A 15,290-nucleotide genomic window follows, 5' to 3' on the forward strand; every position below is an offset into this window, starting at 1 on the left:
CAGCCTTTCTAGTGCCTCATTCTGCTTACAAGTGGCCTGAGCTCCATGTTTTGCCTGCATGGCACACAAGTGTTAGCTGTGGTTTGCTGGCTGGGACGCTGCCTTGCTGCTCAGCACCTCAGTGGGATCACCTTCAGCCTGTTTTTTGTTTTAGCCCTCACAAATGGAGTCCTCTGCTTTCTGCTGCTGACACTGGGCAGTGCCAGCTTTACAGCAGTAGGATCAGCTGCGTTTTGCCAAACACATTGCAGCTTCCTTGTTCTCTCTTGCTAGTGAAGTGAACAGCCAATAACTGTGACTCATGATGGCTTTCTAAAAACCACAGGTTTATTATTCATCATTAGTTGTAACCATTTGTGGTAGAAAAGGTGATGACTTTTGAAGGGAGGTGAAAGGTGACTAAATGTTTCTATTGTTGTTGGTCTCGGTTCTGCTCCGCTCTGCTCTCAGTGGTTTCATCTCAGCCAGGAAGCAATAGCTCTGCAGTTTTGATGGGCACCAAGGAGGCCAGTTCCTCCTCAGGGGTGACCATGGCTCTTACACGAGCTTTATCACTCTGTCCCTTCTTTCATGCATGCAGGGAGTGGGAAACAAAGGGAGTATGTGGTGGCCACCTCTGCAGTTCATGCAGTAATGTGGCTCAAACATAAGATGTAGTATCAGTGGAGATCGCTTTAATATCATAGCATTGTCAGTAATCTCTGGCTGATGACTGTATTCTGTGTAAGGGTTCTTGTGAAACGGCCAATGAGAGACAGACCATGAAGTCCCCGTTAGTTGGGGCAGCAGAGCCCTGTCTCTCCAGAGCCATGGATTTTCTCCAGATACTTCCAGATCCTACCACAGGTAATTTTGAGGGATGAGTCAAAACCTCAGTGCACTAATCTGGTCGGTCAGATTTGTAAGATGTAACATAAGCACCATCTGCAAGCTGCTACAGAAACTTAACAACCCAATAGCAAAAAATTAATGTTCATCTATGCAAGAGACGTTGAGCTTTGTGGAGACAGGGATCGCAAGACTGAAGCTGATGATATAGAAAACATAGAAACTTGGTGAGTTAATCTCACAAGTCATTAAGCTCTGGAATTGAATTGTTTCAGCCTTTATTTCAAGACAAGTGTGTGTTCATGTATATATAGGTCAGTGTAGGTCAGCTTCAACATGCAGGGTGTGAAATGCCCTCTCCTGCTCTGAACAGGAAGGTTGATCCTTTCTGAGGGACAGATCTGTTAGCATTGAGGCTTAGTCTCTCAGTTGGTGTAGCACCCTGCAGGCACCCTGCAGGCACAAGCCAGCCTGCAGCTCAGTCCTGATGGAAGAAGCTGCTTCTCAGCACTCAGTGGAGTCACTGCTTCAGCCACGGAGGTTACCTCCACGGAACTGAGGAGGTGTGTGTGTAAAAGGTGCCAGAAATAGTATAATGCGCATGGAAATGCTCACCAAAGTCTGGAGGATTTCTGAAGCTGCCTTTGACACCTGTGTCTGCAGAGGTGGTTGCTGAGGAGTTGATCAGAGCAGGAAAGCTCTGTGGCATGGGGAAAATCTGCAAGTGGAGTTTGGTTCTGACAACCTGAAGTTGCAACCCTTCCCTTTGGATGTTTCTAAGAAATAACATTCTCATGCCTATAGTATAAATATATAAATACCTTTAATAATAGACTTTGGAGCGTACAGTCAGCGAGGAGATGCCAAAATGTTGCTGGGGTTCACTGGAAGCCAGATGGTCAACTTGTCCTTAAAATCTGCCCTAGTTCAATCAGAAATGCCACAGCTGCCTGCTGTGCTCAGGGCACAGACAGTGTTGTCCTCAGTAGCTGCTGTCTGCAACATGGGCCCCTGGTCCAGTGGCCAGGAACAGCCTGTCTGGATTCTGGCAGAAGCCAGGCAGGGTACGTATGGGTGCACAGATATGTCATGGAAGTTGGGTTGTGAACCTCTTTGTGGTGCATACCTTCATAGCAAGACTCTTCGGACCTATCCGGTCCTCCCTGAGGAGATGCGCAGACCTTCAGGTTCCACTTGGTCCGTCAGAGAGAAGTTACCAAGGGCCTTCATGCTTCTTCCCAAACTTCATGTACCTGGATCACTTTTGGGTTGAGCCATTCTCTGTGTGTGTTTTTGAGGGAGATTCTCCTTCAGACTAACACCTCTGAGACCTGGCATCAAGATGTAAACATCCTACCTGACACATGGCTCAGGATCAATACTCTGCAGACAGCTGGGATGGCCTGCGAGCCTTCTCTCTCATAGCTGCTCCTACAGATCCCAAGGTAGCTGCAGGACCTTCCTGCAGTCCAGTTGAGTCCTGTTAGCTTCTTTTGGAAGCCCACCTTCCCTTTATGGCCTTTACCTGCCAGAGAGCATTTACCCAGTTCTCTGCAAAGGCAGTATCTTCCTGGCATATCTTCCTGGTTTAGCACTTTATTTTAGCAAATATACAGCGCGTTTGTATTATATACAGGTACTGCCAAGTGACTAGAGACACCCAGGGTTTCTCTGAATACGAATGAAGCTCGGATACATTTCTTTGGCGTTCATCTCTGTTGTCCTCAATGGCTTCACACACCCCTTTGTTGAGTGTTAGAAGGATCCATCCTAGCTGCGTAGAGCTCCAAAGAGATGCGTGCGCTATATGAAGCCTGTTTGCATTGTGATTTATCTGCACCCCAGCTGAGGCTTTCCACAGCCCCAAGGAGGGAGTCTGCCTGTACAAGTACAGCCTGGGGAACAAGCCTCCTACGTTCAAATGGATCAGTAGGAAAAGCTGTACTTTATGTGTTATGTTTCATGCCATCACCTATGAGTTGCAAAAAATGGGATTTAGTAGAACAAGGCTAAATGTCAAATGCTGGATTGTGGCGTTCGAGCTGGTTGACAGGATGATGTTATTTTCAGCAAACAAGTAGAGTATCGTGATGAGATCTACCGCGTTGCTGCTGTTCTGGACATCTCGCTCCCAGAGGGGTGGGGCATTCTTGTTTTCTGTATTCTGCATCATCAGCTTCAGTGAGCCCTTCTCCAGGTCAGGAGAAAGAACACCCTTCAGGGACACCACGTAGAGGCCATCACAGGGGATCACGATGGAGCCATTTATGACAGGAATGGAGGTAAATTCAGCACTGAGATTCATGGCCACTCCTGCAATGCTTTGGCCTGGAACAGAAGAGAGAAAAGATGATCCTATTAAGACAAATATATTCTTGATAGAAGGCAGTTTTGTACAGACTACCTGCAGGTAGGGTGGAAAAACATAGGAAAGGAAGAGACTGAAGTAGAGAATGGTGCAGACTGGAGCTAGGTTATCATCTGTGCTAGACATACTTGATGTGCAGTGAAAGTTTTCAAGTTCCCATTCCTGAGCATGCTGCACCTTTTGGACTGCAGCTCCAGTTTGTATGAATAATTTCCCCAGGTTTCTGCTTATATATTATTTATTTACTCTATTAATTAAGACATAGAAGTAAAGCATTCCTATGAGTTTAGGAAGTATGGATTCCTCAGAGAAACAGAAAATAAAAGCATCATATAAGAGGAGGGGAAAGTTATCCAAGCTGGAAGGAAGGGAAAAAGAGCTTTCTCTGGAGATGTGGGTAAAAAAATCCCTGCCTTTGTTCTTGGATCCTTTTGGAGAAAGCAGGATGAAAGAGCAGTGTAGACAGAAACAGAAAGAATAAATGAACACAGAGCAGAATCTGGAGAAATTAAAACTTTTCTATGAAAGGTTTTCTCTGGGAACGATCAGTGTCAATTCCCAGAGCTATGCTAGAAATGTTCTCCTGCTGTGCTGTGCACCACACAGGGGAGGCTGATGAAAAATCATCGTCATCAGGTCTCTGTCTGCACAACACAGCCCCGTTCTGCAGCGGGCAGACTTCCCAAGCTTTTTCTCTAACATGGCTTCCTGTTAGGTTAGGCTGTCGGCCACCATTGTAATATTCACCAAATGCGCAAACAACGTTTTAATTGTGACTTGAAAATTTGAGTTGTTGCTCCTTTTGCTGAGGTGTGGCATGGGGCAAAGCATGCAAAGTACACAGTGCGCTGAGCGCTGCTGTTTCTGCCACCATGTGTATGTTCATTTTTCTCCAGGAAATCATTTGCATTTTTCATAAATCAGGAAATCATTTACTTGTTTCAGAAATACCCCAAGAGGGTACTGTGTGTGCTCAGTAAATTCTCAAAAACACATGTTTTCACAGAATCACAGAATGGCCGGGGTTGGAAAGGACCTCAAGGATCATGGAGCTCCAACCCCCCTGCCACATGCAGGGCCACCAGCCTCCCCATTTCATACTAGACCAGGTTGCCCAGGGACCCTATCCAACCTGGCCTTGAACACCTCCAGGGATGGGGCATCCACAACCTCTCTGGGCAGCTGTTCCAGCACCTCACCACTGCCATGGTAAAGAACTTCCCCCTGACATCCAATCTAAATCTTCCCTGCCTCAACTTAAAACCATTTCCCCTCATCCTGCAGTTATCTACCCTTTCAAAGAGTTGACTCCCCTTGTTTGTAGGCTCCCTTTAGGTACTGAAAGGCTGCAATGAGGTCACCCCGCAGCCTTCTTTTCTCCAGGCTGAACAAGCCCAGCTCCCTCAGCCTGTCTTTGCAGGGGAGCTGCTCCAGTCCCCTGATCATCTTTGTGGCTCTCCTCTGGACCCTCTCCAACAACTCTGTCTTTCTTGTACTGGGGCTCCAGACCTGCACACAGTACTCCAGATGGGGCATCACAAGAGCAGAGTAGAGAAAGCCAATCACCTTCCTGTCCCTGCAGGCCACCCCTCTTCTGATGGAGCCCATTATACCATTTGCTTTCTGATCTGCAAGGGCACACTGCTGGCTCACGTTAAGTTTTTCATCCACCAAGACCCCCAGGTCCTTCTCTGCAGGGGCTACTCTCAAGGACTGCTCCTTCCAGTCTTTTTGTTTTGTTTTGTTCTTTAATGGAATGAATGTTTGTTTTAGTATGTAAGTATGGACAGCAGAAAGCTGCTCCAATTTCTTGTGTTTCAGCCCGTAGAGGAAAAGCTCATTGATTAGTTTTGTACATTGTGGCTCTATTCCTCTTTCCTCTGCTCTCCTGGCCTTGTCCTCCACCAACACCACAGCACCAGGCACTTGGGCTACCAGAGCCCCCAGACACCATGGGGATCCATTTGGGAACTGGGACAAGTGCCCCAGAGCACCAGGAGACCCCTGGCTGGCTGCCCACCCACCTGTGTACCGGATGAAGGTCCACTTGACTTTGTCACTGTGAGGCTGAAAAAATAAGAAGAGAAAAAAATCTATGTTAATGCCCCTGGGTCCCATTGCTTCTGCCAGTTTTGCTTTCATTTCTGTTCTGGGAACAGGACGCTGCTAGCCAGCTATGCACCTTGCTTGCTCATACTGGCATTATTATAAAGTAAAACTTTAGAGTAATTCCCAGCCAATCCAACCTTCATCCAGCAGCTGAGCACACCAGGGACATATGGTCCTGCCATGGAAAAACATCCTGGTGAGCATGATCAAGGCAGACCAAGCAGGAAGGACCGTGGGGTGCAGAACCTCTCTGCATGGCTGCTTGAGTGCAACTGGCAGCTGGGGATGCCTGCCCACAGAGCTGGATGTGCCCTGTCTGTCACCCTCGTGCTGCAGGGCACCAAAAGGTGGCTCTGGCTTTGTAGGCTCAGAACAAGTGCTCTTGGTGCATTCTCTGCACTCCAGGTCAGGCTGTCACAGGATGCAGTGCTCCCAGTGGCTCCCTTAGAAGTGCATTAAGGCATGTTTAAAATCGGTTTGCATTTTACATGTATAACAGAAAAAGTGAATGCAAATAGAGAAGTGGGCATTTTAATGATCAGATATGCAAAGCACCAAGCTGCTGCATTAGATTTTTTTTAAATCTGAACTTAACATCTCTAACACATCTCTCATTGTAACCACAGGAGGCCCAAATCTGCAGTGTCTTCACAACCACAATTCTTCAATATCTTGCCTGACTTAAGAGTGACAGATTAAGCTGGCTGCTGTGTTTTTTTCTCTGCCTACGCCATGGGTTTTCAAAGATGTGTCAACACGCATCTGACCAGCTATCTTTTATATTTTTTACCCCATCAGTTACAGAAACAGCAGCAGTCTCCTCACTGTGAGCACGTAAATAGTGTTGGAAGTAGCAGACTCGAGGGTGAGCACAGACAGACACGCTGACCCGTGGATCCAGTGCTGCACCCTGGCAGAAGCAAGAGGGCAGGGAAGGTGTTTAGAGTGGCAGCCTGCTGTGCTGTATGTGCTGAAGTGTGAAGAGGGTGCTGGCAGTGGGAAAGGTCTGCTCTGGCACCCTCTAGTGCTGTTACAGCTGATGTAGTGCTTGAGAGGCTGGATGCAACTACCGAAGACAAGCTTTTATTGTGTCATTGCTATCTGGTGCCAGATAGAACATTACTGATCCTATCCATCACTGCAGTGGCTTGAGGCTACACTTATTATGTTTCTAGGTGCCCAAATGTACAAGCATCTCACCCTTTGACTCAAGCAGCTGAAATTTCCAGGTAGTTTCCCAACAAAATAGCTAAGTGCAGAACTGCTGAGCTTCTGAGGTCGTGCAACATCCATTGCGAGCTGTCCAGTCTGGCTGTCAGTGGACAGGGTCTGATAAAACACGTGTTTGGGACGAGCTTGTAGCAGTTCTAAAAAATCAGCCCCACTGTCACTAAGGCTCTTTACATGTTTGGTATATCTTTGGTGAAGTCTTGAAGGACTTCATTATCAACTAACCTAATAAATTTTAGGTGACGTGTGCACTGAAAGTGAGTTGTATGCCAGGATTATGACTATATCTTTCTCATCTACATTAAACCTCTGTAAAATTACTTCCCCTGCACCTTTTCCTGCTCTGTTCAAGCAAAACCATCTTGCAATAGGTCACTAGGAACTGTTGAGCTGCCAGTGCCATTTATTTTGCCTGCATTCATCACTAGGGAGTTTCACACCCTCTGACTATACCTGCAAGCAGCCTGCCCTTGGTCTTTCCCAGCTGGCTCAGCAGAAGGAGGTAATTTCAGCAGAGATGGGAAGTCACAAGCACTGCATATACACAAGTTACTATTGTTAATAGTTGCTCATTTGGAGGTCACAGCTGAGGCTTGCTCTCCTAGCCACATGGTGATACAAACCAGCTTGCTGTACATTTTTGTTAAGCATGTTCTGTTGTGCAGATTCTCTCATTCTTGAACATGTTTCGTAACATTATTTACACTGTGTTTTTGCTGAGTAGTCCAGTGGGATTTAGGGATTTGTGAGGACAATGGAAAGTAATCAAACATGGTCTTTCTATGAAAAAGCACAGCTACTATCTAACTATTACAATTAGCATGGCACTGTCCTGCTATGGAGCTTCCCAAGAGCAGGAACAGCCTCTTGGTCACTGCCAGGCCCCAGCTCTCTGGGCCTGCCACCCAGATGGTGCTGTGCCCTCCCTCCCAAGTCTGTCTCCCTGAACTGCCCCCAGAGTCAGGTCTGATTAGCACTGCTCCCTCTGCTTTTTTAAGGTGAGTCCATGGTTATCCTACAAAGCCCTGTAATTCTCATGCGATAAAAGCCCCCCAGGGTATAGCCCATGAGACCTCTCCCACACAGCATGCCCTGTCAAACAGAGCACTTGGTGCTTAAAATAGTGGGAACAGGTTTTGAGCTTGCACTTAGCAAGTGTTTAAAGCTGGAGGAGTCCTTCCTGATGACTCCCAGGGCCTCGGCTTTTCATCTGCAGCGGCTGCTGGTCCTTGAGCACCGTTTCAGTCATTTCTATTGAGGAGGGAAACTCCAGGCCTGCATGTCCTCTCCTCATCAGCTTCTGTCTAGGATTTGTAAGGCTGACAGGCTGCGCTGCCATCTTTCTCAGGTGGCAGAAGACTCGAGTTTACATTTTTACAGAGCAGAGAACTCCTGAGAGTTGAGGGCTTGCAACCAGAGTGGGACCCTAGAGAGATTTCTGTGTTTCATAGACTCATAGAATTGTTTGAGTTGGAAGGAATCTTTAAAGGTCATCAAGCTCCAATCCCCTGCACTGAACATACAGCTCCATTAGGCGCTGAGAGCCCCATCCAGCCTGACCTTTAATATTTCCATGGATGGAGCGCCCCCCTTTTCTCTGTGCAGCCTGTGCCTGAACCTCACTGCCCTTATCACCACCCTTATTCAAGCAGGGCACCACAGCTTCCCCGTCTCCATTGGCTTTAAATGCAACTTCTCTCAAAAAAAAAACCCCAACATAGTAGAAGACTGAACTGAATGAAATGTGTTATCTCTTAGTGTTATCAGTGACATCACTGTAAAATTTAACAACTGCTGTGAGGTACAGGACAGTGAAATTTGCTCAGAGCATGAGTGTTTTCATTGCACAGCAAAGCACCTAGAACATCAGGCCGTCTCTCCCTTGCAGTGTCATATGCCTGGCTTGCTTCTCTGTCATGTCTAAGTGAGAGGACAGAATGAACTCTGGTAACATGAAGCACAACACACTTCAAAGTAATCACTGCTCCTGGAGAAGATGTGGGAGGGGTAGCTAGTGCATAAGCAGCACTGAAATAGCAGTGAAATCTTGTTGATAATCCACTAGTCTGCAATCGTGTGAAAGAGGAAAATGTACTTGCTGCAGGTTTACTAAAAGTTTACAAATCTCAAGCATCTCAGTTAGGCATATTGTCTGCAGTATGTAAATGAAACCCTCTGGTCTCATATTCAGCATCTTTCTCTCATGTAGACACACACAGGCTTGAACCGTCCTCTGCAAATACAGATGGCTGTTCCCAAAGCCCAGTGTGCATGCAGCCTGGGAGCACTGTAGGGTTTCCAGATTCTTGCTAGAGCTGTCACAGGCTAGCTTGCATTCTGACATATCTACCTGCATATATAGTGTATTTTAAAATTCAGGAGAAGTTTATAAGCTACCTGGTTTCTGGTCCTTCATTTTGCACTTAATAAAAGTAATTCTCCACTCAGACAATCTCAATTAAAAGAGCATACACAAGTCACTGCAAGTCAGCTCACTAGCAGCTGATGAGGTGGTGGGGCTGGAGTCGTGGGGGGACAGACCTCTTCCAAGGGTGCTGCTGCACAGTGCATTCCTGGAACCATCCCACTTCTTGACAGCTTGTCCCCCAGCCCTGTAGTTGGTGACACGGGGCACTATTGTGAGGACAAGAGGTATAAGAAAGGTGTGAGAATTATTAGGAATGCATCAGAACCTTACGGCTAGAATAGGGATAAACCTTTGTCGTTGCTAACGAAACCCCATACTAAGTTCTACAGGCCAGAAGACAGTGGGTTGAACAAGAGCTCTTACCGTCCAGAGTTGCAGAGAATCTGTACCAAGGTAAATCAAGCAGGCAAGCAGTAATATCCACTGAGTGGCTGCAGACATGAGGTACAGCGTGTTCCTCTTAGCCTGTCCTTTTTGCCAGCCCTTCCACTCATCATCACTCATGATGCCAGCAGGCTCCTTTTCACAGTCCTTCTGATCGTTGTGCTTTCTCAATTCCGTATCTGACTGTTCTTCCATCTCTGCCAGCAGGGCAGGGACGAGGAGCACAGGAGGGCCTGTGGAGCACAAAGCGGATGAGATAGGTGCTCCTGCCCCAGGAGCAGAAATGAAATGAACACGCTGCCTTCAGGAGAGGGTTTTATGTGCACAGAGGCAGGCAGGGGAACTTCTTTGTGACTAATCTGAATTTCCCCTTCCTTCTTTCTTTCTTTCTGTCTTTTCTTTATTCTTTTTTTTTTTTTTTTTTTTTTTTTTTTGGTGAATGTGGGGGCTGGTTTGTTGCATCCCAGTTCAGTTTTGAGTAAGGGCCTTTGAATGTAGATGTGTTTATGTGTTTATGTCTTTCATAGTTTCAGCTGTGGATCTCTTGATATGTGATGTTTCCAATGGTAGCTAAGAGTTGGATGGACACTGATCTCTCTGAGCAGTCTTTTGACAGTAAAAGCTCTCATCTTTCTGTTCAGCTGCAGGTTGGGGGTTTACAGAGCACTGGCTGCCTGCCTGGTTTGTAGAGTATGATGCTGCTGAAATCTCTTTTCTGTAAAGAAGTAATTAATAGGAGGGAATATCAGACAAATGGAAGTCATGAAGAATTGGAGACAAAATATGTCCTTTCCATTTCTCTTCACCTTTGTCTTCTACCTTTAAGGCCATGGGATGCTGCATGAAACTTATGAGAGAGAAAATGGAGAACTGCTCATGGAGCATCCCTTGTTGCACTCATTGAAACCTCCACCCTGCCCCTACAAGTGGGCCATCAGGCTTCCCTCCTGGAAGATCACTGCCTTTTGGGACACTGAAAACTTGAAATGCAAATCCAGTTTTTCCTATCTGTCCAAGGGCCTGTATTACATGTTCCTCTGCCGCCTCTCCTCCCAACACTCCCCCTTTGCTTAGTCTTCTTGTGACACTCGCATGTGATGTGTGAGTTGATACATGTCAGCTGTCTGCAGCAAGGGCCATCTCCTGCGCATGTTTTGGGTGACAAGATGCAAAGCCTCTTTGGAGGCTGTCCACCACTGCTTTCTGTCACTCTTTCAGACAGATTTTTTTTGTTGTAAATCAGCATATCGTGACTAGAGTCAGGTGCTACCTTCTCCCAGTGAGGATCAGGCCCATTGGGAGTGTTATAATGCATTCATCTGTCAGGTATGAGCTGTCAGAAGTTTCCCTTCCCCAAAATGTTCTCTCTTAACTTGTCAACTTGTCACAAGGCACATGTCCTGACAAACATGTACTCTGCATGCAGAGAAAGCAAGAATAAAGTTTTTTTTCATATGTTTTTTTTCCATTTAAGCAAGGATATTTCTTATAAACATGAATTGAACAAAGGATGGAGTGCAGCACTTGGGTGAACAAACTTCTATGAGGACACACAGCTCCTCAGTACATTTATTCCTGAGAAATAAACTCAGTTGGCAAAAGCTGGTAGATTGAGTCAGGAATACACTGGTATTTGACTTAAGAGCAGGCCAGAAGTCATGAAAACTTACTGAAAAAATGCTCAATTTTAAAATTTTCTGTTACTTCTTGGGTGCGTGGGAATTTCTGTCCCACTTCTGCCAGCAGCTGCTCACTGGGGCATGCTCAAGCCCCACGCTGAACCCCAGCTCACCGAGAGGTCCAGGAACAGCCCTAACCCTCTTTCCTTGTCCCAGATATGACTGATGCCATGGTGAGGGGAAGTGATGCTGCCTCTGAGAAGTTCCCTCTGACCTAGATGGCATTGCTCCCAGCACTGAGCTCAGGTTTAGCCAAGACGTGAAGAGGAGCAAGGCAACACTCTGTGGTGCTGCAGAGGCCCACTGAAGCTGTGGGGACACGGAGAGGGAGGTTGTTTGTTCCTGCAAGTCTGCAACATCCTATCTCATCTACCTGCTTCCATGAAAGGTCCCCAGGAAACAGGCTTCATGTTTCCAGCCACGGTGTCCATCCATAACAGGCTTAGTGAAGAGATTTATTAATCTTAGTGTGTCTTCAGAATAGCTTTCCAGTGGGGAAAAAAATCTACCTCTGGGTCCTTCCCCATGACACTATTTTCAGCCAGCTGCAGCTCCTGGCCGTGGCGGCCAGAAAGCTGGGACCAGGCTCTACTGATGCCACAGGAATAGCAAGACATGCTGAGAGTCTGTCTGGGCTGCAAACATCTGCACCTCCTTGTGCCCTGAGGTGCCTGCTTTGGGCACGGCTCAGGGCAGGTGCCCATCACTCGCAGTCCCCATGGCAGAAGCAGGGGAGGAGCACTGTGAGGCAGGCTTGTCCAAAACCTGTGCTCCTACCTGTAGCGAGAGCCATCAGCAAGGGGCTGCAGAGGCAATCAGCACAGATCTGGTATAGCCTGCCAGTGAGCCTGGCAGTGGTTCACTGGGGAATCACTGAAAGAGAGAGTAATCTTTACACCACATCTGCCTTCCTGGAAGAGTAGGCACTGCCATGTACCAGAGTAGCTCTGCCAGATGCAGCAGCCCGCTCTCTCCTATTGGCCCTCCAAGGAAGGAAACTGTTTCACAGTTGCTGCTTGGTTTCTACAAAAATACTGGAGATGCTAAGACATTCCAAACCAGCGTGACCCCATAATGCTCACATTCTTTTATGTGCCTTTGATCCAGACACAATGTCTCACTCATCTCCCTTCCCCACTTTGGATATTGCACTGGTTTTGCTTCTAAAAGAATGTACCCTGAAAATGTGGGTGGAGGTTGTGCATATGTATTTCTGAAATTGCTCTGTCATTTCTGTACTCCCCCAGTGCAAGTGTTGCTTTGCCTGGGTTAATGACACAGGCGGCACTGAGGATCGAAAGCTGCATTTCAAGTAATGTATCTGGCATTGTGTCCGAAACAGGAAAGAGGACAGCTCATTCAGTACCATCATGAACAATGATGCACAAACTACCTTCCGCGGTTTTAATTGCCTTCATCTTGTCCGCCTGCCTTGCATATTGAAACCCAAGTGCATGCAGGGTTGGTGGTTTCAAGTACGTGCTATGAGATCCCCTGCTTGCACTCCCACAGGAAATCTTCCTAGCTTCTGGTTTCTTTGTCATCCCAGTCATTTTCCAAAGACATGGTTCCTGCTGGTACTGACAGCAAAATTATTCCTGCCAGAACTGATGGCTAAACCTTGGCTAACGCATATTGACCACGGTTGAGGCTCAGTCCTGCAGTGTCACCCCTCTACCAGATCTTGAAGCTGCTACCCATCAGCGTCCCCATGCCATGAGGCTGCTATACTCCAGCCCGTGGGATGAAGCAAAGAGCATCCTCACCATAAACCGCAGCTCCTGGCCCATTGGGAGCATTGCACATATGTGAGGGCTCTTCTCCAAGGCCTGGGAGACCCTGCAGGCACCCTTCCCAATTCTATTCCTATTTCCTGGGAAAGTACTCTTAGAACCCCAAAAGGTGGAAACTGGGAGTTACATGGGTCAGATGAACTTCTCAGAAGAATAGAAGAACAACTGATTGAACTGTTTATAAACATCTAGAAAGAAAAAGGAAATGAGAAGCAACCAGTGTGGGTTTCCGGGAACAAAAGATAAAGTTGTCTTGTGAGGGATAAGAAAGTCTCGGGTACAGGAGTAGCTGTAGGAATTTGTGGTGTCTTTGGTAAGAAGTTTGACTCTTTTTTGTTACACTGATGATGAAAGATCTGTATGAAATCACTGCTAGACAGAAGCAGAGCAAGTTGAGTGATTATTGATGGTTTGGTGACAAAATGGAAGGACCTGTCCTAAATTCAGCACCTCTCTGCAGTTCCAGAGCTCCAAGTGTTTTGAACACAGTTGACTGTGAGCTAGGCAACACTGATGCTCCTTTTGAGGCAAGGTATCTCAGGCACTTTCTGGCTCTTCTTGGTAGTCTTTGGCTCTAGTTTAAAGGGCTGGCATCTACTTGGAGTGCAGTGCTAGCAGAGATCTGCTGTTGCTCTCGTTGGTGCCATCAGGTAGTACAACTTATACCCAGTGCTGTCCTTTCATGTGCAGTTCCTTATTGTCCACCGACAGCTATCTTTACCTTGGGGGTCTTGGCTCATGCAATCTGATGAAGCAGAATAGCAGGAAATAGCAACTGAAGACTCGTAGTTGTGCAAGAGTGTAGCAGAAATGCTAAGTCACAGCATGAAGCAGTGATTGAGCACCTGGTGGGAAGGCAGGGCCAACCCAGGGGAGCTCAGGTGCGTGCAATGAACCTGAGTGACCTGAAGGGCTGGAGCCAGGATCCACACATTCCCAGACCTCATTTAAGGGCTGGCAGTGGAGGTGAGGGTATCTTGCTGGAGATCTGTGCCTACCTGAGACTATCCAAAGGTAAGCAGTTTTTTTCTTCCTTTGTTTCTGCACCCTTAGCTGCTGCATTTAGGTTTGTTCTCCTTTGCTGTAGGGTTGTGTCACTCTGCTATTATTGCTATTCTTTCAATCGTGTTATAGCATTACAAAGAGAAAAAAGCAAAGCGTAGGACAGGCAACATTTTCTTCCAGGTCTAGCTGCTCAGCATGTGCCTTATCTAGTGCTCTTTTAATGCTTTCAGGATTAATTGAACTGAGCCAGTCCTACTTATCAAGGTAAAAGCATTTAACCCCAGAATATTGTGCACTCCTGCTTCAGTGTCTTGCAACCATATGAACTATTTTCCATGCTTTGATTTTTGTTCTCATGTGCCATTTTCATGCTCCTCACTTACAGCCACTCTTTGGCTGCTAATGCTCCAAAAATTTCTGTTAGCAGAGGCATTGGGCCAGGAGGTTGTATGATTCAGACAGTTTTTGGCAGTGAAAAGCAGAGGAGGAAATTTTGGAAACGCTGTGAAATTCATGAATCAAATCCTGGGCATCTATGGCTTGGTGCCATTAAGAGTGGAAAAGATCTCTAAGGTCATCAAGTCCAATCATCCAACCACCAATCCATGCCCGCTAATCCATGTCCCTCCATGCTGCATCTCTGTGGTTCTTGAATGTCTCCAGAGACAGTGACACCAACGCCTCACTTCAGAGCGCTGTGCCGGGATCTTTCCAAGTGAGTAGCAGGGTGAGTGGCATCACTGTAGCACCCCTGTGGTTCTACTGCTGCATGTAAACATGTTCCCCAGGACTTGCGACAAGGGTTGTTGTAATCCCTTGGTGAGGAGAAGGCTCTTTTTCAAGAGGATGGTTGCATAAGCCCAATTCCAAGAACTGGCTGCGCTAAGCACAGAAAATCCAGGCAGGATTAGGGCTTCTGATAGTGCCAGCGGGTTTTCCCAACCCTTAGGGACTCTGGTGTGCCCAGCACAGGCCATACAGCATCTGCAGCAGAGCTACATGTTTAATGGCAACATGCTACAGCCGTGTCATGGTGCTGAGCTCCCAGTGGACCACAGTGCAGTCCTGTGCAGTCTCAGAGCTGGGGGATGTCAGTATCCCCTCACCATGAGCAATGGCATGTTACAGCAGAGCTGTGAGGTTTTAAGGCCAGCTGTACCACTTTTTTACTTTTTTTTTTTCTTTTTTTTTCTTTTTTTTTTCTTTTTTTTTTTTCACCAGAAGAAACTTTCCAGGTTGACAGTGACCTTTGCCTTGAGCATTATCTCTTTCCAGTGAGCCCCTGTGGATTTTGCTACTGTCTCTGAGTGGACTTCACTCACCACGACTTCAACTGAGTGGGCAGGGGCTGAGTGTTTGCACTGGAACCTCTGAAAGGTTGAGGTGAACTTAGTCATACCAGTTTTCCTTCCTGTTCCTCAGTAAGAAATCACGCCCATAGCATTAGATTGTAAAATAACAGGAGA

At 46.8% G+C, this 15,290-nt stretch overlaps 1 protein-coding gene across 6 annotated transcripts in view; it reads right to left on the reverse strand.

Annotated features, from left to right (window-relative positions):
- Window positions 1-1,632: 1,632 nt before the first annotated feature.
- The window catches only part of TADA1 (transcriptional adaptor 1), a 40,846-nt gene continuing 27,188 nt past the window's right edge, over window positions 1,633-15,290 (reverse strand). For 4 of the 6 annotated variants that reach the window (XR_006179426.1, XR_006179425.1, XR_006179424.1 and 1 more), the window contains 3 exons: window positions 9,327-9,580; window positions 5,221-5,263; window positions 1,633-3,156 (listed from right to left, as the gene is read on the reverse strand). The gene's annotated coding sequence lies outside the window, so the exon portion shown is untranslated. The remainder of the gene's footprint in view (window positions 3,157-5,220; window positions 5,264-9,326; window positions 9,581-15,290) is intronic. The other 2 variants (XR_006179428.1, XR_006179427.1) reach the window with 2 other exon arrangements.

The sequence above is a fragment of the Lagopus leucura genome, unplaced genomic scaffold (genome assembly GCF_019238085.1).
Source record: "Lagopus leucura isolate 7727_CA_CO unplaced genomic scaffold, USGS_WTPT01 Super-Scaffold_100009, whole genome shotgun sequence".
In the NCBI taxonomy this organism is placed as follows: Eukaryota; Metazoa; Chordata; class Aves; order Galliformes; family Phasianidae; genus Lagopus; species Lagopus leucura.